Source organism: Anomalospiza imberbis, chromosome 6, assembly GCF_031753505.1.
Source record: "Anomalospiza imberbis isolate Cuckoo-Finch-1a 21T00152 chromosome 6, ASM3175350v1, whole genome shotgun sequence".
NCBI lineage: Eukaryota > Metazoa > Chordata > Aves > Passeriformes > Viduidae > Anomalospiza > Anomalospiza imberbis.
The window spans coordinates 41,221,711-41,244,541 of record NC_089686.1 but is presented as its reverse complement, the minus strand read 5'-3'; the positions used below and the strand labels follow the sequence as shown (position 1 = coordinate 41,244,541).

Here is a 22,831-nt window from a genome sequence, read left to right as displayed (position 1 = left end):
GCATGACTCTAGGAAGTTTGAGAGGGGAATGCCAAGTGTGAATGAATTCACAAATATTCACAATAGTCATTTAAAAGTTGATATTACTAGAACGAACAGCAGGGTCACAGCAGATAAAATGGAAATTAATTCATCCCTGTGACTCTTTCACTTCAAAGTGTCACCAGCAACCCTTGATTACCATCTCAGAGCCTTGCTTGCACACTACTCACAAGATCTCCCGCAAAATGGATCTTGGCTTGGTTTTTGCGGGGAGAGCCCATGAGCTTTACTTTTTTTTGTTTACATTTATCCTCCCTTACTTGCAGCAAAGTGACTTCTTCCCAGGGCTTCAGTAACCAGCTTTAGCTCCCAAGCACCCACATTTCTCTGTGCCCCACTTCATCCACATCATGCAGCTCAGCCACCTCTGTGAGTACCAACTTGGAGCAAATGGAGGAGACAGTGAAGGCCGAAGGAAGACGGGGCTCTGGAAAGAAACCTGGCAGTGGCATCTGTCAGCTTGTAAGTGCTTCCCCTGTTCCTAACTGTCTCCTCCAGCCTCTTAGAGCTGCTGTGTGGGAGGAAAGAGCAGCACCAGCAGCTGGAGGAAAGTGGGAGGAGTGGGAGGAAGAAGAGGGAAGAGCACCTGAGGGCTGAGAGCCAGCCTTGCTGTCTGCTCCCTTTCGCAGCCCCCTCCAGCTGTTTTTCTGTTCCTCACCTAGAGGTAATGTCAGAGGAGCTGAGGAGCAGGTAGTGGTGTGAGCAGTGGCTGTGGGGCAATGCCCACCACCTCCCTTCCCCTTGCTGTGCTTCTGTCTTTCTCCATGCCGGGAAAATGTCACTGATACTGAAGCACTCCAGCACTGTCACGCCTTCTTCTCTCTACCTCCAAGTTAATGAATGGGCAGCTGAAGCAAAGATAAGAAGGGGCCAAGGACAAAATTAGTATTACCTCCTCTCTGGACGTATTTGGACTTGGATGGATGGTCTATCCTACTTGGAGCAGGTAAGATCCCAGTACACCTCTCCTATCCCATTCCACGGACTGTCCCAGCATCTTCCTAGGGGGAGTCACTATGATCTGAGGGTCTTGCAACTCTTTGCCAGTCTGGGCACATCAGGTTTGCTGAGTTGTAGTCATGCTACCTGTTCTCCTCCTCTGCCACCACAGTCTCAGTCTGCACTGACAGAATCACTTTTGCAGGGCCCAATTTTTGCTCTGCCTTTCTCTGTGTGCCAGCTCTGGCCCTGTGACTCCCCGGTAGTGCAGTTTTGTGCCTACACACCTGCAGCGCCGGAGCCTCCTAGGTACACCCACAGCCCCCTTCCTGCCCTCCAAAAGGTCCTGGTATTGAGCCCCTCACTGCTGATTCATGGCAGCCCTCTATCTGTCCCCTGTATTCCTTTCCCGGCCAGGCTTTGCCAGTGTGACAAGTGCTAGCGATGGACACTGTGGAACGCGCCGAGGGTGACCCTGATTCCCCAGTACCCCCAGCTTCGGGCTGAACTAACACCCTGGGCAGGAGTTTTTCTTGCTGGAAGGGGAAGGGGATGTCCGTGCCGCAGATATCCCGGTTTCTCCCGGTCCAGGAAGGGGGGATTCGGCTCCTTTCGCCGCCAGGGACAAAAGCCGCTCCCGCCGCAGCTCGGCGGCCCCGGCGGCGGCGGGGGGAGCCGGGGGCGGCGGGCGGCGCCTCGCCCCGCTCGGCCGGCAGGTGGCAGCCGCAGCCCGGCGTGAGGCGGCCGGGCCGGGCGGGGCAGCGCCGCCGCAGCCGCGGGACCGGCGCTCCCGTCGGGGCTCCCCCGCCGCGCTCTGCCCCCGCACCGAGCGCGGCCCCAGCCCGGTGCGATCGCCCCCACGGACACCCGGCTGCTCCGCGGCCCACACCGCAGCCGAGAGGGCGCTGCCCTCGGAGAGCGGCGCCGGACGGCCGGGGAGCGGGGGCAGCGGGCTGATGTGTTCTGGGTTTTTGGGGAGGGGAGCCCTCATGGCAGCTCCGCGGGAGCGCCAGGTTTTGCGGAGGTGTTCCTGAGCCCCCCTGCTTGGGGCCGCCCGCACTTCGCCCCGCGGGCCGGCTGGGACCTCGGGTCCGGGGCAGCCCTGGCTGCGGGGAAACCTCCGCCCCGTCCCCGCCTCCCAGCCCGGCGAACGACCCCGGGGGAGGCCCGGCTTCCCCGCGGGCACTGCAGCGCCCCGGCGGCTAGGGGGAATCTTCCCTGCCGCCCACACAGTCTGAAACTCGGGGGATGCGGGTGCCGGGGGTGGAAAGGAGGAGGCGGCGCGGTGTTACCGGCGATCCCCTCCGGGGCAGGTGGAGTCCAGCACTGCACTTCTGAGGGGTTCACCCACTTCAGCTCTAGATTCTGCAAGGGGAGGTTTTGCCCATGGAAGGTTTCTCCGGGCGATCCTCCCAACCCTCGGAATGCTCCTTTGTGCAGCCTCACGCCGATCCGCCCTTCGGGCTGCGGTATGTGATTCCCTCGCCTTTCACTGTAGGTTGTTGTTTTGGCCAAAACTTCAGTCACAGCTGAGTTTATCTATTTCACGAAGCTCATGATCGTTGCTTTCTTTCACACAGATGACCCTTCTCAGCTTTTTTTTACCAGCTCAGTGCCTCACCTCTGCGTGCCCTCCAGCTTCTCACAGCAGCCTGTTTCCCCAGAGCCCAGGGGACAGCCCATTGGCAGGGAGTTCCCTGCTCACCTTTTCTGCCTCTAGAGCGGGCAGAGACATTATCCAGCACTGCATCTGCCCTCAAATATCTGTAATTCAATGCACCTCAGGCTCTGTCAGTTTCAAACCTTTCGGGCTGGGTTCATGCTCAGAGAATGACACCACTTTCTTCCAAACTGTTTTGAATTCAGACAAAAATCAAACAGGAGAGTCACGCTTCGAGCTGGACTTTACATGGAACCTGGGAGCAAAACATCGGGTCTTTCACCTGATGGTCACCAATCCTCCTGGGACAGGTAATAGCTGCCTTTTGGAGACCTAGAGGGGCAGAGCTGGAGAAGTGGTGCAAGCATCCCCACCCCAAATTGCACCACCATTTGTTAGTCCTTGCTCAGCCCCCTGGCAGGTGATGAGAGATGAACTGGGAACTTGCCCACGCAGGGTGTGGCACAGGCACTAAAGGCTGAAGTACAGAAGCCACAGCCATGGTGGGGACTTGTCCTGCCTGTGTCTATGATGTTCTTTAATATCTCAGGATACATAGGGGATTGCAGTCTACAGGATTCTCAGACTGCCCCCCATTTTCCAGCTTGAAATACTCTTTAAAATGTATTAGGGGAAAAAAAATCCAAACACTATTAAATGCAAAGAAATAATGAAAAACAACAAGGAACAAAAGCTCTCAATCCTAGCTGAGCACTGCACAGACAGGAACCTGCTCTGACGTACATGAGCACCCCATAGGGATTAACTCTCTCCTGCCCAACAAAGCCAGCCTTCTAGCTTATACTTTGCAGCACATTTTGTCTGCTATAAATGTATTTAATCTAGCCAGATAGGGAGATTAAAATGTACAAGCTTAGTACATTTTACAGTACTATCTGCAGTTGTCCCCACCCAAAAAAACCCTCACAATCCTGGTCCAGGAGTTTTCTGCCTATATGACAGATAAAAAAAATTTCCCTGTGAAGCAGAAACAAGAATCAGGCAGCAGAACTCTAAAGGAAAACGACAAGGAGAAGCTCTTAGAGTCATTTCCCCCTTTGTTTTCTTGTAATCAATATGCAGAAGGGCATCTATGGTATGTTTACTACCAGCCAGTTAATATTTTCTTACCCTCACCCCTTAACTGAGGTTCCTAAAGCCCTTTGCAGCCGCTGCTTCACTCAGTCTCAGGTACCCCCAGGAGACAGCTGGTGTCACTAACCTGCTTATAAAAAGAGGGGCAGTGAGCCACAATTGTCTGTGTAAAGTCACCAAACAGACAATTCCTGGAACACAAATTAGGAGGTGGGATTCTCAGTTCTGACTTTAACCTTCAAGGTAGGTTTCCTCCTTTTCCCAAACCTGCAGTGCCAAAACACTGCAGTATCAAATGTGCAACAGTATCCTCCATCTTCTTGTCTTTGGTACCTCATCAGAGTGGAGAGACATGTAGGCTGCAAGCCTCCAGACCCTCACCTGCCTTTTGGGGAGACTGCCATATAGAAAGCTGAACCAGGGGATTCATGCTTTTGTCTATTTGTGTTATCCTTCTTTTCTGTAGTGGAGCATCATCGCTGAGGAGGGAATTACACAGAAATCACTGGCTTTAGGTGCTGCATCTGTCCCATGTTTAAGCACCATGAGAAGGTCTGATGTTATTCCCAATGTACCACATACTTTTATTCCAATGTTTTTTCCCTGAATCTGTGGGCAATTCAAAATCTCACCATGAGACCACCTGTGCAGGGACACAGCCCACAGAAGGTGTCAGTTGTGGCTGCAGGAAGAACCAGTACAGAAGTATTTTTCCATAGCCATGACAATTAAAGCATAGCATTGCCTAAATATGCTTGTCCTTCTCACCATGGTCCGCAAATTTTGAGTTCTCTCATTTTTTTACTTTCAGGTCTGACTGGACACAACCAGCATCTTGGTGTGCCTGTATGGGAGATGTGGAGAGATTGTCTCTCTCTCTCACTGACAACCCATTACTGTGGTACAGGACATGAGCAAGAGGCTCCATAGCATCTGAGATGGCAGTGAAGATCCTGGGACAAAGGCAAGATCCTTGGAGACAGGTGTGTCCTAACAGGTATGGTGTTTTCTCTAAGAAAGCCAAGTGTAAAATATTTTCTAGCTTATACTCTAGTGCACTTTGAGAAAATCTAAAAAAAAAAATCTCCCTCGGAAGAAAGGGGGGGAATTGGTTATTGGGAAGAAGGGATTTATAGCAGGGAATTCCTCATGTCTGTACATCTGTTCTAGAAATAGAAAATGTTCATGAGTTCTATCCAAACACTTACTTGAAATCTTTTCCCAAAACACCACATTTACTTTTCTTAGTTCTGGGATGCTACCATTCTAAATCTATACTTTGAGTTCATCCTAAAATAAGATAAAACTATGCTGAGGATGCCTAGTTAGCAATGCAAGAGTGTAGTATGAGACATAACTTTTCTTACATGACATGGAAAGTATGGTGGACCAATACTGAACTCAAAAGCATGCCAGCAAGTTTCTGGATGATGTTGCTAATCAGTGTGCCCTGTGTTTCATGTGCTTGTGCTCTCCACACATCAGTGCAGTGTAGAAGTCCTGGGGGAAGCACCATAGGTGCCAAACTGGACTTTTCCAAGCCTCTTGTCTTCCATTTGACTGTGCTGAAGGCTTTTGCTCTCTGCAAGAATCTGTCTAGGAGCAAGTGCAAAGTTTAAGTGAGATATCTCTGAGGGTATTGTGGCAGGAGATGGGTAAGAAAAGCAGGAAGAAAGAATTCACTGATAATCAGAATGTGAAAAAATTATTTCAGTAATTTCAGGCTTGTGTTGCTCAAAAGCCAGCATTCATTGACATTTGAAAGGAAATGAGAACTTCTCAGTTAAGATCAAGCAGACATCAGTGTTGTTCAATGTTTCTTGAACACTACAGCGGGTGGCTTAAAATCCCTCTAGTGCTCCTATATCCTAGGAATTCCTCCTAATGTCTATCTCTAGAAAGTCCAACAAAGTCTGATTTTCATACTGGTTTAAGAGTCCTGAATCTTGGCTTGAAACACAAAACCTTCCTCGCCTGTGGCCCTCCTGTCAGTGATGAGACAACAGGATCACAGATCCTCTTAAGCATCTTAAGTTAAAATCCCTTTCTTCCAGTGTTGTTCTTCTTGTCTCCATTTGCTAATTGTGAACATGGGAACTTGATAGCCAGAGACCTCATGCTAGAGCTTTACAGATCTCCAGATTACATGGCCATAATTAAATTGAGGAGAGCAGAGGGAAAGGAATTAATATCTTAAAAAAAAAAAAAAAAAAAAAAAAAAAGGAAAGAAAGAACAACAACCTAACCCCCAAAAATTTAATCCATGACAATGACTTTAAATGTGTAGTATGTGGTCAGTGACATATGAGTCACTTGAGCCTATCTTTATAAGAGTAACGAAATATGAATAAAACACCCAGCTGGCATGGTGCCACTGTCCCTGTAGCTATATCAGAGCAAAACAGCAGCCTGCATTGTCAGCTAGAGGCTTATTGTCATCAAGGCCTGTAGAAATCCTAGTCCTGCGGCTCAGCTAAGAGTCATCTTATACCTCAGCCTCCTATTGTAATCTTCCTTGGAGCTGTCTTCCATAGCTGTATTTCTTTTTATACCCCCATTTCATTTTCATGATTCCAAGAGTTTCCAAAAGAAGGAGGAGAAGGTATGATGTCTCTCCTCTCATAGTTATATTTTTCACAAGACTCACAGTTCTGCAGTGCAGGTTCAAGCTACGCTTGCTTAATGTTTCTGGGCTAACACAGAAGCTGGTTGCTGCCTGCAGGTTTAACAATCCAGTCCACTTTATGTGATGTTCCCATGCACTTTGGCCAGGTTCTCCAAGTTCTCCATTTGGAGGTATGAGTGTGGCCAGTGCTGAACCATTGCACTTGCTGTCTGCAGCACAAGGAGGTCCTCTGTGAAAAGGAGGTATGTGTAAAGGATTTTGGCAAAGCCTTTAAAAAGGCTGAACTGGCATCTGTCAGGAATGACATTGGTTGCAGCTGACTCTGCTCCAGCTAGATGGATAGATTAGATAAAGCAACCCAGGTACCCTCCAGCTCTGCCACTCTGTGACAACCCCCTGAGAGCAGTCTGTGCCACCATTAGCTGGATGAGCCATCACAACCAAAACATAAAGAGAAGACAAGAGCCTATTTTGGTTTGGGAAGAGAGCTTGTAGTAAATTAGTGTATTTCCAAACCTGTGATAGCATAGATACAGCTACAGCACAACTGAAGAAGTTGGTTACCTGCCATAATTTTAAACCAGCGACCATCTCATGCTCTGTTGCCAAGGAGCAGAGTAGAGGGAGGCTGGGAGGTCAAGATGAGTTTTCCAGAAATGGCTGGTCTCCTATGCTACGTCACTCTTTGCCAGCGTGCTGATATTGCAACTGTGTTGTGCTAAAAGGTCAAATCCATTCAGTTCCCATGTTGTGGTCCCCAGTTCCCCAAGGGAGTCACACAACACACACAGTTAGCTATTTATGCTAGCTCACTCCCATCTCCAGCCCCAGGTGAAGCAGCTCTTTCTGTTGGAGAGGAAACCTAGAAGAAGGAAGAGTTTCCATGAGGTGCAAGACGAATGGTTGGGAACACAAGCCCGGTGACATTGCTCAGCAGCAATCCTTAGCCCCTAATCCCCAAAAGAAGTTGTTTCTTCTTACTGACTCTAAATGGCACCAACACATGAATTCCCAAATGAGTGAGGACATTACACAACCATGAGGCAACTGATCTCGTGTTCATATCACTGAGAAGGAGAGGAGCCTTCCCCCGCATCTTACCAGAGCAGACAGTGAACAGGGTTTCCTTAACGGGAATCCCTCCATTCCTTCTCCCCCAAATCCCAAGCTCCTGTGTGTGGGGTGCGCTGCCTGTGCATCACATGGGCGGAATGAGGCTGTCGACTTATTTTTCATTCAAAGGTTTAGCTGAAGATAGATTTGAACTCCACACAAGGGAAGTTTTTTCAGTAAGTGTAGTAGGCTTAGGCTGATATGCCCACCTCTATCCACCCCTCTCCCTCTGGAGAAAGGAGGCAGCTCAGTTTGTTGCCTTTCACTATATCTGTTTGTAAGAAAGTTGTGAGAGAAAAGCTCAAATATGTGGGCTGAACACTCCAAGATAAAAAAAAAAATAAAACAAAGCCAAAAACCTAGCATGATCCTCTTAAGCCATCTGACAACTTCAGGTTCACCCCGATGTTGGTGAAGTCCAGCTGAGGAAGGGCTTTGTCCCTTCCCAGCAGTGTGGTGTGTGTGTGTATGTGCAGGGCAGGTTAAAAAAGACTGGTCTTTTTTACACATTCCAAACTTTTCAGCATCTTCCATCACCTAACTTTCAATTTTTTTCTGAGTTTAGAAGCATTTACAAGTCACTGATTAATCTCACCCTGTGACTACCCCAGCTACTCCTGCTCTATGTTGCTGGGTAAGGGAGCATGACTTACCTGGGTTAGGCCATGACAGAAGCAAGAGAACAGAAGCAAGAGGAACATCTGGTCCCAGCGCGTTCCTACCTGTCAGGTCATTTCTGTTCTCTCTGCATGCAAGTTTGAGGAAAATTTGGTCCATGAATGGGTTTTCCCAGTAAACTGGGAATATATTTGCATGTGCAGATCTGATAAATTAGATAACTGCCATAGCTCATGAAGACCAGCTCCATCCTAGGAGGCTACAGAGGAAGATGACCTTCTCCATGTGGCGTGGCTGGGGAGAGGGGCTGAGCCCTGACCAGGGGGTGGAGATAGGAGACAGGTCATGGCCCTTCAGGAGTGGATTTCCCCAGTGTCACCAGGACAGCCCGTGGAGAGAAGACCTAAGGCTCCCTGCACTAGGTATCTGAAGAGCTATGCTGGAGCCTCCTCTGACCTCTCCTCCCCAGGAGCGAGGAAGCTTTGGACTAGGGCTGACTCAGCTCAGCAGGGGACCAGGAGCAGGGACACCCCCCTGGGCAGCCCTACCAGCAGGAGGGCCAGGCGGTAGCACAGTGACCACAGGCAGCTGCCACCCCAAGCCCCAGGCACCCGCTCACCACAGCCACAGCCAGACTGAGCACAGGAGTGACTGCAGCATGGAAGGGCCTTGGAGGCTGCTGGGGCTGCCTCCCCCCACAATGCTGGACACTAGATGGGGAGGGCAGTTCTGAATAGTATGTGTCCCTCCATGAAAGAGTAATAGGAAGATTGCTGGGATTTCTGCTTTTGTAAATCATCCTGCCTGTGAAGTTGCTAAGCAGAAACATCTAGGAGAAATAAATGGAAGCATCTTCTTGATCATATGAAGGGTGTTGCACCAAGACAGAAAATCTGGCTTTGTGTCCCAGCAATGCCACAGACTATGTCTATAGCCTTGGCTAAGTCACTCAGCTTCCATTTACCTAGCTATAAAGTAAGTGCAAAGGGTTTTTTCCTTTTGTCTTTATTATTTTCTTTTTATTTTCTTTCTCTTTTCACATACTGAGCTCCTTGGGCAGCCTCTTAATACCCAGCATGTCTAGCTCCTCACATGCTATGGTACAGATCTTAGTTGGTTGTTTACTTCCTCCCATAACATAAATGAAAATTCACTATTCAGATATCCTTGTAGGACTACTGAGACTGGGAGAGGCTATTTTGAGAATGACAGGACAGAGGGGAAAAAAAAAGGATTTTGTTAAAATGCAGTCATTGCCCTTTCTAAGGGAGGTTGAGTTAGCATCCTAGAATTGGGAAATAAATACTACTTTTTTTCTGTGTCCATCCCTTCTTTCATCCATTCTGAGCTGAACCTTTCTGTTGCAGTGTATGTTCTGTCCTCAATTAAAAAAAAAAAAAAAAAAAGGAAAAAAGGGAAAAACCCACAAAATAAAATAAACCCCTGATAATATAATACCTCTTCCACTGTCTGAGTCTCTGCACCAGGGAACTGTGAACAGTCTCCCCATGCAAACAGCCCCCTGTGTAAAAATAGCAACACAACTGCAAACTTCAGAGTAATCACTGCTTGATTTCAAAATATTTGTTCTGCTCCTGCCCTGTCCTTTATCTCTCAGGCCTCTATATGTCACTAAAGCAACATTCGACAGCTCCTCACCAGGTCTGCCTCCTCCAATGTGCTCCATCATTATTAATGGAAACAATCTCCATCTCAGAGTATTTAAAAATATACCCTTTTCTAAATATAGGCAATCTGTGTGTGCTTAACTACTACAGGGCAGAATGAGAGGGACCAAAATATTGACAAGCACTGGGTGTGTATAATTTGTTTTGATTCCTGCTCCCCTCCAACCCCCCAATGCCAATCTGTATATTACCCACACACCTTGGAGGAAAATCTGACATTATTTAGCATGAGGAATGTAGCTGCTGCTTGGAGCCTGGAGTTTCCTTTGTTTATTTTTCCATCCTCTGTCCAAACGGTGTCAGTGAGAGCTGAGCTTACGGAGCTATTTATAGCCTCTCGCCACACTAGGCTGCACCTTGCCAGCAGCAGCAGCAGCCCCCGGGGGGGACGGTACGGGGCATTCCACTGGGCAGGGCACAGGGCCCCGGGCAAGGAGAGGAGGGCAGGGGAAAGCCTGGAAGGCAACGAGGGGCAGGGAGCAAGCAGAGGAGGTGTGCAGATGGGGGACATGGCATGCAAGGTGGAGAGGAGCTGGGGGGTGGGTGGACAAGGAGAGCTGTCTCCAGTGCTTGACAGGGGACAGAAGCTGTTTTGAAAGAGATTTGAGGAGGGAGATGTTAGGTAACTATTTCCTGGTTAATATGGGGGCTTTGAATGAAATCATCTTGAGGCAACCTTTGCCTGGGGGAGTACTTGGGAGCTGCTTAGAGCGAGACCTGCCTTTTTGGGGGGGATGCAGAAACATCCCATCTCACTCAGTACAGAGGGAGAGTCTAAAGAAAGAGGAGTTTGTCCCAAAGAGAGGGGACAGCAAGTCCAGTGACTGGGAACTCTGGGCTTATGTGGCCTGTTGACTCAGGGGACTGGGTGCAGACTGTACTTCCCAACCCTTCCCTGGCATCATCCCTTTTTTGGGGTGCCAAGCTCTGATCTTGGCTGGAACAGACAGGCAGAACCATGGCATATGCGTGGCAACCCCCCAAGAGGGTCTCGGTGCCTCCTCCCCAGCTCCTCAGCTGTCACTGAGCCTTTGCTCCCCTCGCCATGTTTGGCCCCTCTCCCCAGGGATCCTGCCTGCTTCCTGTGCCCCACTGGGGACATTTTCCCTTCCTTGTTCATGGGTGGGTTTGATTCATGCCTGGCTTTATATGCAGACATATGCTGGTGGCAGTCCTCTAAAAGGGAGTGAGGGCAATGTACCCACTGACAGAGGAAGCTCTGAGGCTCTGTTTATGGCTGTGTTCTGTTGTTGTTAGCATTAATAAGCTTGCCCTTGGTGCAGTCTGCAGGGCTTGAGGTGCTGACTAAGGAGCAAAAATCCAGGGAAGGTGTGTGCGTTTGGGAGCGTGTATGCATTCATGCTCTCCCCTGAGTACATGTCCAGAGCCTAGAGCAACCCTATTTTTCTAACGGGGTGCAGGGGAAAAGCTGCAGTTTCTGCTTGAGGTATTGCTTGAGCTGGCAGGGAGAGCTGGGCTGGCCAGATGGAGGGATGAGAGGGAGGCAGGGAGAGAGAGGCAGGCAGGGATGGGAGGAGGGAGAAGGGAGCTAGACACCTACGCAAACACAGAGTGAGAGGAGATCCTTGGATGCAAACACAGACACAGGCGTCCTCCTCCTCCTCACATGCCCCTGATTCATTTCCACATGCCATACACGTGACATGCTAATTCAGGGCTACTACAGAACTCCAGGGCGAGAGAGGAACAGGAGAGAGAAATAAAACCAAGTAAGGCACCAAACTGCCGATTTTTAAAGGGGATCCAGCGCAGCTTAGGCGCACCCCTGCCCCGTGCTCCCTCCGGGGGAGAAGAGCCCGGGTGGCCTCGCTGGCAGCCCCCCTCCCCACCCCCGCCTCCTCATGCCCCCAGGCACCCCCACACCACCACCTTGCGGGAGTGGCTCCACGTGAGCCCCGCACGCAGACCCAGCACGGAGCCGGCACGCATCCCAGCCCTGGCCGGGACACACGCGGTTACATCAGCGGCACGCTCCCCTCCGCGCCCCTGCGGCACCACCGCGCTGGGGCAGCTCAGCCTCTGCCCTCCTTCCCGGCACTGAGGGCCTGCCGAGCTCGAATCTATTTTTAGGCACAGGCACGTAAGCCCTGCATGCTGGGGGGCGAGTAGCTCCAAACAACCCCGTTACAAACCCGGACATCCACAAGGTAAATGTAGTTACCCGGCTGAGGGGCAGGATATGCTCCCCGCCGCAGCACACTTCCCCACCACAGGCCCTGGTGCTTCGTGCCCCTGCCCACCTCCATTCCCGAGCCACGCCAGGCTGCCTGCCCTGCCTGACTCAGACGGTCACATCCCCACCGTGGCAAGGAGCTGAAAAGGAGGGACGGTAAAATACAAAATACAGCTGTGGCTGCAGTGGGCTCAAGTACCTCTGGCAATATGACTGCTGTGACACCACAGGGGTTTACACCAGGGTAATGGATAGGACAGTTTTATCCTCTGTACCTGTACCTTTGCCTGGTTTACCCGGTGCTTTCTTACCATCCACTCTTCCAACGCTGGGTCCAAAAGGAATGAACCACCTGGATTCATAATTTCTATCATACAGAAATAAAGTCAGTACAAAAGCTCTGCAGCCCATCACCAGCCATCTTCCTCCCACTCCCTGTTTAAGACTGCATCGATGCAAAACCTGAAGAGCTTCATCCTCTCAACACCATCAGGTGTGCCAGAGACATGGGCAGGGGAAAGCAGTTTTCCTCTTCAGAGCCTCTCCAGCATGGGTAGGCAAGGACTCTCATCTCAGCCACCCCAGATGAGCCAGAGAGGGGTCAAAGTCCCTGGACCACACCAGAGCAAATATGGTGGGCAAGAACGAGCACCCTCTGCACTGTGCTTGGGAGTGGTGGTGGCCACAGCAGCAGGACTGGATCTCTCCCCAGCAAACAACCAGTGACAGTGGGAGCTCCCAGTGCCCTTTGGAATTAGCCCTGATAACCAGCCGCTCCCTTTGTGTCAGGTCAGTTTGATGGGGGCTCACTGGGCATGACACAACCAACTTAGTGGAATTGATGTCTTTGTAGCAGGGAGAACCAAGGATAATTTGGGCTATATTGTATCCTTAGTATGTCTTCGCTAAGTGGACTGACCCTCCAGACATTTCTAACAGGAGCTCCAAATCTAGTAAGACAAAAGCATCTTTGCCCTCTCCTGGGTAGAATCTTGTGTGTTTTACCTTTGAAAAGCATAGTGGAGAAATTTGGGTTGCAGTCCTGTAATTTGCTCCTGTGAACAGGTGGTGATGACAATTTTTTGACCAAGTGTTGAGTCCCTTTCTCATTTTGGGAGCCAAAGGAGCTGACCCCTTGTCCCAAGAAAGATAAGTTAGTAAGCTGCTTTCTTCTGCATTTCTGAGGAGGAAAGAGAGATCTAGTTTACCAGCTTAGCTCTCCCTACGTGTGAATGGGTTTTATTTGCTAGACTGAATATTTTGAACCAGGACCAAGGAAGGTGAATACACAGTAATTTCAAGTTTAGCTGCCACTGCTTGTATTAGAGACTGCTCACTCAGGAGAAGAAACTTGTGTTGCAAAGTACGAGAGAAGAAGGTGGAAAGCATTCCAGTGAAATATTCCACACAAGTATTTTAAACTGACAGTCACATGAACTAAAACATCCCACAAGCTATATAAGACTGTGTAAGGCTTACTGAAAAACAAGGCTTTCTGTCTAAGGCAGAGGAAACAAAGGTCATTCATAACACCCACTACTGTTTGTATTTTTAACTTTTTTTGTGTCCATTCTCAGAAGCCCTAATCATGATCGAGGTCTTTCTGTGTACAGATATAATGGTAAGATACCAACCCAAAAATATTTTAATGATGTAGACAGACAGTTACACTGAAAAGGGTTGCAAATATACACATGCACAATTGTGTCTGTGTGGTTTATGTCTAACATCCTGTCTCCTCACGATACCACCCATGGGCACCACAGTGCTAGATACTCCCCCCAAAACAACAAGGAAATCCTTGACCAAAGAATGTGCAACTGCAAGTAAGGATCAAACTGCCCTGAGTGCTTAGTTTGAGCCTAACATGCTGCTGCACACATGCCAGTATTGCAGTCCAGGAGTCCTGCCTCTCCCTGTCTCCAGTAACCATGAGACAGCACTCCCTCCCTCATTTGCAGAAACAAAGATTTTATTTTTCGTAATTACATTAATACCTGTTCTTCCCTCATGCTAGCAGTTTGGTTGATTTCTTGTTTATTGCTTTTCACCTTCTACCATCTATAATTCAGCCACATAGCCCTCAGGAGGTGGAGAAGTAAATCCTCATTTTACAGAGACTTGCCTAGGAAAGGAGTGATATGATAGCTGGAATTGGATCTCTGGCATTCCTAGTTCCTAACCCAAGAGACAATCCCAGAGACAGCAATCCCACGACCCGTGATGCCAGGGCTGGCTTTTGGAGGTTTGTTCTGTCTTTGTCTCCTTGGGTTTTGCCATGAATAACAGCTGCAGGATGTGACCCTGATTGTAAATGAGGTCCATGGGTGGGTTATGCACTGTCAGTCTTCCTTCTTCTCCTCTGGTCTTTAATCCTGTATTTCCCAAATCAAAGTGTTGTACCCGGATCCTCTCAGGAGACCCTCTGTGGATTAGGTCATAGGATTCATTTCAGTTCCCAGTAAAACTGGTTCTTGTGACTTAACTGCTACCATAGTCGATCCCAGAAAATCCTGTGTTAGGGACTGGAAGGGGTGAGGAGAGAAAAGGCTGTGAAGAATCAGCTCCACTCACGCTCTCTAGCGAGTGTCTGAGCCATATAGGTCAGGCAGAAGCCATTTGCTGTGCTGTACCTGCTCCATGGAAGAGCAGGGGACTGCACTTTGCATATGTGTCAGCTGCCTTACTTTTCAGTTTCAGGTTCAATTAGATAAACCCTTCTTAAAACCCTGTACAAATATATATCCCTCTATTGCTCAAGCTACTGGTTTTCTTTTTTTTTTTTTTTCTCCTTTTTTTTTTAGAATTATTTTTATTTTCTGTCTTTCCTTGCATGCTGTCGTTCCAGCTCATCCTTCAAACACCCCGGCCATCTCTTCGGGTGCCGTGGGCTATTTTTAACCTCTGTGCAGCTTCGAGCGAAGCCTCCTCATGCCCGAGTCCCCCCGCCCGGGTGCGGAGGGGGCTGGCGGTGTAGAGCAGGGAGCGAAGTCAAGCCACAAGGGGGCATGTGCTCTTCTAATTCATAAAATGTGCCTTCATTGACAAAAAAAGCTGAACAATTGGTGAATGGTGTGTGCATAAGTTAATGCTGCTGGAGAGCACACGGGTAGTGACGGGGGAGCTTTGGTCAGGGGGCTTGTGCCAAGAGAAACAGAGAGATAGGGAGAAGTGGTGGGGGCCTAAAGGGCACCTGGGGTCTCTCTGTGCCTCTCTCCTGCTGAAGCAAGGAGCTCCGGTGAGGGGAGAGTCAGAGAGCCTAATTCTGCTCCCAGATTCCACTGAAAGTAATGACAGCAGCAATTCTAAAGCCAGAAAGGTCTTAGTGATAGTCACAGGCTTGAGCTGGTTCTGGGAATGTCTTGATAGTTTTTTTTAAGGTTTTGTAACAAATGCTCTCAGCTGCCAAACATTTTTAATTCCTTCACTAGGTGACAGTAGAGGAGACTAATGGCTAAGAAGAATATTTACAAGCGGAATATTTATTTTTAAGCAAACTTGACATCCCCCTCCACCTCCTAGCCTGGTGTGGCTGAACCCATTCTCAACATGTAAGTTCCCCACCTTTTGTGGTCTCTTCCTGCCCTACAGCACTGTATTGGGGCTTGGGTGGTTTCACCAAAGGGCAACCAGTGTAGAAGAAAGAGAGTGGGTCTGAGCACTGAACAGGAAGCATGGACCCCTGGGGATGCTTTACCCAGCCCTTCTATGGTCTCAGGTGTGTGTGAGTACTGTGATGAATTAAAGCACTAGGAACTGGTAAAGACCACCACAAAATCTTACTTTCAAATAAATTTCCCAATGAAATGGATAAAAGAAAATATGAGATGAGTGGAAGCTTTTCTGTCTGAGGACCTCACGATAAGAATTTGGTTAATTGGCTTGTCAGAGTCCTATATACTTAATCTGAAATGGAGTCAGATGTGCAGGGAGTCACTTTATAACTTTCCAGGATATGGAGTTCAGCCAAGAATGAATGTGACAAAAGCAAATTTATCAGGATGGTCCTAAGCGATATCAGGACTGGGGAGACAACTCTCATTCTGCCTGCCTTGTGAGCCCATGCCCTTCTTCTGCAACCATTCCCTTCCAAGTGTCTGGGCAATGCTGTCAGACCTTCACCCACCATGGGCTGTGACCAGCTGGCACAATCAAGGGCTCTTCCACCAGTCATTACAGACTGCACTGAAACAAGGGGCAGGGTTGCAGACAGTGAGTCTTCCCCTGCTCCCTGGATTATTTCCCACTTCCCATTCCTTTCTTGGAGGGGGAAAGCCAGACACTAAGGAGAAGTACCGGTGTTGTCCCTACAGCATGCAGAGGGAAGATACTGGATTGCTCCATAGTGACCAACTGGTGTGTCACAAGGAATGCCTTCTCAAGTAAGGAAGCATGGGAGGACCAGGCCTACAGCCACCATTGTTTAACTTCAGTAATTCAGTCTTCAAGCCCCTTCGTCTCATTTTAAACAGGCAGGGAATACCTTTATCATGCAGGTTAGAAGGTAAGGTTTCCCTCTGTGTCCATCTCTGCCTGTGCACAGGAACAAGCAAGACATGGGTACTGCAAAGTTTTATACAAAAGAAAGACAAGGGGAAGCAGGCTGGATTTACTTGTAGCCTGAAACAGATTCATGTCTTGAATGAGTTTCCCAAAATAGCATGTCTGAAAATTTTGAGTACAATGCAGCAGAGGTAGAAGTAAACCTGCAAAGGGCTTTCTGTCATGTAAGATTCTCTGACAAGACAGTGGCATGTGTGTTTGATAACATTTGTTAGAGAAATCAGCAGAAACAAACTGAGCCTGAAGTATGCTGAAGCCTGGGACATCATATCTAGGGCTGCTGCATAAGAGTCTCCTTTCAGAAGCTAATTAGTAATGTTGACAGCAGCACCACACCATTCAACATTCTCTGTGTGGCATGGGCAAATCTTTGAAGCCTAGCTTGCCCATGGGACATGCTTGGTTAGGTGAGATGTAGGACAGTCACCTCTCACCATGTTACCAGTTTGTCAGGCCTTTGGTAGTACTTTTTGCTTTTGCTAAATTCCAGATAAATCCTCTATCCAACTCCTTGCACTTTGTGCAGACCAGAAATTTTCCTTTGGACATCAAGTTCCAAGGGTGATCCTCCTACACATGGGAAAAAAGACATCTTCCTTTGACTTGAGGCTAGACACAGCCACTTGCTCATGTGCTCTCTGTAGCCTGTGGCCTCTAATACCCCCAAAGCCATGTGCCACAAAGCTTATCCAGACTGAAAATCTCCTGGTTCTTCTTCCAGGACTGAAGGTCCTGCAGTAATAGTTTTTAAATACAAGATGCCAATTTGATTTAAAAGCTGAAAATAGCAAGATGTATCTGTCCCACCCACAGTGAAATTTGATAACTTACTTTGTCCATCCTTCTTCCTCTCTTCTAATTGTTCTTTGTACAGTTCCTCATTTAGACTGCAATCTCCTTGTGTACAGCACACTCTCTTATACTGAACCATACAGCACTGTGTGCTCTGAACTGCCTCCTTTCACTACTATGTAGTGTTTACAACATTTGCTGCTGAACAGGTGGTGTAACTCCCTGCTCTTCTAGAAAATTCCAATAGTCATAGGACTGCAATGCCTAAGAAGTCAACAATGAAATGCTAAAAGAAATATCCCTTCCCAACATGATCTTAACTGTGAGCTGCTAGCATTGCTTCCTGGAAATGGCATGGCAAAAACTCAGGAGTCTAATAAATAGACACTCTCTTTGGGTGTGCTATTATTAGAATCACAGTCAACAAACTGGAAATCCAGCATTTATCTGCATCTATTCTGAGTGTATTAACTGTGTTGACTGTAGCCGTATTGATTGTCTGTCAGAGTAGCTTGGGAAGGCTGATATCGTGATACACTGCAAGGTCTACGTTGAGAGATGGCGTGTGGGTTATTTGGTTCACCAGCAGAGGTTTGGCCAATGTGTCTGCAGGAATTATCTGCAGCCTAATGGTGTGATCTCCTGGTCACTGGGAGAGGTCAGCTATGTCATTACAGAGAAGGAATCTGTATAGAAAGGGAAAAGTGATATATGTAGGCTCAGCACTCAAACAGAGGCCAAGCCTAGCTTGCACTTGTTTGCTTGTGTGACCTTACCTTGTGTTTTGCCACAGCAAGGGAGATATTAGACTCTGTCCAGGAGTCCTCCATACTCATTTCCAGTGTGCATGCAATGGCAGGTGAGGGTACTGCCATGTCACAGCATCCAGAGGCCAGAGTTGAGGTCATATTGCAAAAAGCAATGTCTGCAACACAGTTCTGGGTCTCTTCAGTTTCCTTGCTTGCTTTCACCCACTCTCTGCTTCTCTACTTCCTGAAGGGAAATTAAGGAAATTTAATTCCCTCTAAGTTTTGGGATACCAAGTCATACTGAGTCTTTCTTCTTCAGCTCACACAAACATACACACCCCTAGAAAAATCTAACCCTTTCCACACTGAGAACACAGGTCCCCACACTGGATTTCGTTCACTGTCTTGCACACTACTTTCCTCTTTATGCTCCTGTGTTTGCAGGTACCAGCAAGAAGCTCCAAAGAGGAGCTAGGGAAGGACTGCAGAGTAGCCTGGGCCACTGACTACACTTTGAAAGGTGGAGAGGATAAATGTGAAGGGAGTACATATGACAAGCAGGAGACCTGACACAAAATGCCCCAAAGCCCTGTCAGGTATGGGTGTTGGTTTTGAAGTTGATCAGCTTCTCCCATTATTTTTCACTGCTTTCATCTACCATATTCCTTTGGGCTCTTTTTACTTCCTACAGTGCTTCAGGTCCTCTGAAATATCTTTCATTGCACCCACACTTTTACCTCCATACCTTCTGACACCTTCCCCTTCTTTTCCATGCAGCTCTGTTTGCAGCTCTCCTCCCTCATTTCCTCCCACATGTCCATCCCAGCTTTTACCCTTCCGCTTCCCACATCAAACTTGGAGGTTATTTGACATAACTGTGGGCAAGTTAGAGCATGGCCGTGCTTTGAGGTGTGAGTGTACCATGCACAGAGTGACAGCACAGGAGACAAGAGCCAAGGGCCAGCCCCAGGCTGCTCCTGGTTTATTGGGAAAGGGGTTTACAGCTCTGGAAATTCAGAAACTCATTCTTGGTCAAACAAAAGGGCCACATGAAGGAAAACAATATCTGCACAACACCAGGTGGCTCTGGCCAGAGACAGGCTTGATGCCCAGCAGAATTCCCCTCTACTGCGCTTACACAGAGGGGAATGGGAGGTGTTTCTAATTTGTCCTCTTAACTGCCTACCTGGCCTTCATTCTGCACCAGGCCTTTCACCATACTTCTGGGCTAGGGCCCCAGCTCTACTACCTTGCTTTTTTTCCTGTTGTCTTCTAAGCCCCTCTCTCTAATTGCTTTTGCGCCTCCAAAATCCTATCCTCTCCTTCCTGTGCTCTCTTCCTTCTGCATCAATCCAACCCACTCTTCCCCTCTTCAACCAGTGCACATGGCTTCCCTCTGTCCACTACCCCCAGAATATAAAAAATTTAGGAACTTCAGAATAGTTTGTGCTAAAGGGATTTTTTGTCAGTGACTTATTGGAGTAGATGACCAAATTGCTTGTTTTTCTTCGACTACATTCACTTTCCTTGCTCCAGATAACCTAATCCTGTTGTTTTAACTGTCTTCTATCTTCCCTCAGTAAGTCATTACTGATTTTTCCTGACTACTTATGTTTCTAAAACAACATTGGACTGTTTATTTTAGAGAACTCACAAATGTTGGTTTAAACCAGAGATAGTGGGGTTTGGACAAAAGGAGCTCTTGTAAAACATGAGAAGCATGTATGCCACTCTGTTCCCAAAAGCTGTCAGGAGAAGTCACCTGCACAGTGCAGGGGTGCTGCTCAGGTTTACCCAGCAGACCGTGGCACCCCGCCATCCACGTGGATCACTTAGTTATTTTCCCAGCAAGCTGCCTGGAAACCTTCTTGCCTTAGCACATCTTTTTTCTCGCGTGTAACTCACTTTCTTTGACTGGATAGTTTGCCACAAGCTCGTGTAGAGACCTAAGGTCAAAGGTCAATCACTTCTGCAGTAGAGTGTCATCACTGGTGCTGAGCACCAGCAGAAATGAATACCAAGGAACAGACCAGTCTGAACATGGTAAAAACATCTTTTGCAAAATGACGATGAGGATGATGATGATGATGATGACAATAATAGTCGCAGCAGTAATAATAATAATATCAGCAGTAATGCAAAGATGAATGAATGCATGAATGAATGATTCATACAATGGCCATGCTTTCAGTCTTTCTCTATTTCTCCCTCAGAACTAAGAGTGGAGCCTCTGTGCACACAAATGACATGTGAGATGCCCATCTCAGGCAGGCTGCGCATCTGCAACTTCTTGCTCAAATGACTCCTAATTTGCCCCAAGTGGTTTTAGCCAGGGACTCTGGGAGGTTCATCAGTATTGCAAAAATCAGATCGAGCATATGAATATTGGGGAGTGTTGCATACTTCCTCATTGAGCAGAATATGATGCTCATTCCTCACTACAGCAGAGCAATGCACACTCTCCAGGATGGATCTGGGTTTATACAGTGCTAAAGTATTGTAAGTAATAAATGGTGTACCCAAAAGTGCCTATCTGCAGTGGCAATTAATCATTTAGGCCCTGATCCTGGAAACATGCATGAGTTTAATGTTACTACTATGAGTAATCCCCTTGATCTCAAATTAGATTAGTCACAGTCTTAACACTTGGCACGTGAATAAATGTTTGCAGGGCTAGAGCCCTATTTATGGCCTGATCTTGCAAATTATTACTGTCTAGCACTGTGCCTCTTTCTGAATATTTTCACCAATGCAAAAAAAAAAAAAAAAACCAAATCCTCACTCTCCTGAACTGTGAACATTGCAGGATTAGATCTGCTATTTGGTATGTGTGTACAGCTCTGCATCGTATAGGTCATGGATAGATACAGCTGTATCTGGCCATGGGTGTGTGCCTTCATGCAAAGCACTCAAAAGCTGATCACCATCAATGTTCTTTACTGTCCTTTACCACTGGTTCTAAGATTTAGGTCTACCATCTACAGTTTAAATTGAATTTTTCTCCTTTTTTTTTTTTTTTTTTTTTTTTTTTTTTTTAAGAAGAGAGAGATTAAATCAGTTTTGCTAACTTAGGATAAGGACAATAAGGAACCCAATAAGCAGCTTGCAGATTTAAGTCACCAGTCTAATCAAATTCCTCTGGGCTGCGGTGTCCTTTCTGTGAAATCAACCTGCATTAAAGCGACTGGGTTGCTGTTTGTGAATGTACCATCTCTGCAAATTACCGCTGCTCCGTTGCATTGTGTTTGTATGAATGGGGGTGACATGTGCTTGCCCACAGGTCCACGTGAGAGAGGTGGGGTGAGGAAGGAAAGATATTTTTAAAATGAATCTAGAGGGAGAAAGTGGAATCTGCAGCTTCCTAGAATGTGAATGGTATCCTAAAATAACCCCTGTCATCTGCCCACCCACCCACTGCCAAAATCAAGGTGCAGCTCTTTCATTTAAAATTAATTCTTGGCCCCAGAGGGTATCGATAGATCAATATCTTGTGCTTCTGATCTCTTGCGGGCCACCCTTCAATGGCTCATGCAAGGGCTAAAAACAGAAAGATGCAACACAAAAGATACCGCAGTCAGCTCAAGCAAGGGGGATATTTTTAGATCAGAAAAGGGAAAGGAGGGGAGAGGGAGAGAGAAAGGAAAGAGAGGGAGAGAGGCTGGTCTAGGGTTTGCAATCTAATTTGGTCTCCCTCTTCCCCCCTCCTTTTTTTTTTTCTTTCTCTCTTTTTTTATTCCATCGGTGGTATTTTCCATACAATCTGATTTCTGCCCGCTTGGCTGGGGGGGCTGGGGGGAGGGGGGTGGGCTGGCACAGCAAAGCCAGGCTGAAGATTCTGGAGTTTTATGGCTCATTCCAGCTAGTGGCTTCTCTCTGCCAGTTGAATTAATTTGATACTATTTTTGAAAGTCAGTGTTTCTAAGGGAGACCTAATGACGCAATGACGTCAATGCAGGTCAATAGCACACACTGGAGGAACTGACTGTGCTACCGGGAGCCAAGGGCTGGGAGCCCGCTCCAACACCCCGGCTCCCGCACTCGTACCCCCGCCGCCTCCCTGGCCACCCCCGCCACTCCACGCACCTCGGGGACTGTTTGCAGTCACCTCCCACCCCCCACACCCCGCAAAAAAAAAAAAAAAAAAAAAAAAAAAATCTGCGGTGAGAGGCAGAGTGGTGAAAAAGAAGCCCACCCTCACTACCTGTGAAAGGCAGCGTTATTGTGGCGGTGCACGCACACGGAGGGAGGGAGGGAGGCAGGCAGGGACACGCGTGTGCCCGGCCGGCCGGCCGGGACCGCGGGCTATAAATAGCGGCGGGGGTGCGGGGCGGCGGGGGCTGAGCGATTCCGTCCCGCGCACTCGCTCAGGAGGTGCCGGGCTCGGCGGTGCGGGGGTGGTGCGTGGGCGGCGGGGCGGGGGGGTGGCGGGGGAGGGGAGGAGGGGGCTGCTGCTTCTCCCTGTCTCCAAGTCAGGCTCTGAACACGAACTGCCTTCTTCTTTTTTTTTTTTTTTCCCTCCCTCTTTTTTTTTTTTCCTTTCTCCTGGAAGAGTGCAGGCACACATTACGCGAAACCCACAGCCTTTCGCGATACACAGCTCGAAACGCTCTAGTTTATTTATATAGCCCCTCCACCCTCGGCTCTTCCCACCCGTCCCCAAATTCCCTAGAAATCCAGCTAAGGCGTGGGGAAGAGGAGAAAGCAGTTTTGGAGGGGAGGGAGTTATTTATTTTTGTTTTGTTTGGGGATTGT

General features: G+C 48.2%; 1 long non-coding RNA gene across 1 annotated transcript; it reads left to right on the top strand.

Moving 5' to 3' along the window:
• Positions 1 to 347: 347 nt before the first annotated feature.
• LOC137475884 (uncharacterized) lies at positions 348 to 19,399 on the top strand. The gene is made up of 4 exons (XR_011000108.1): positions 348 to 988; positions 4,548 to 4,719; positions 15,407 to 15,526; positions 18,524 to 19,399. It is a non-coding gene; the product is annotated as an uncharacterized lncRNA (long non-coding RNA).
• The last annotated feature ends 3,432 nt before the right edge of the window (positions 19,400 to 22,831 follow it).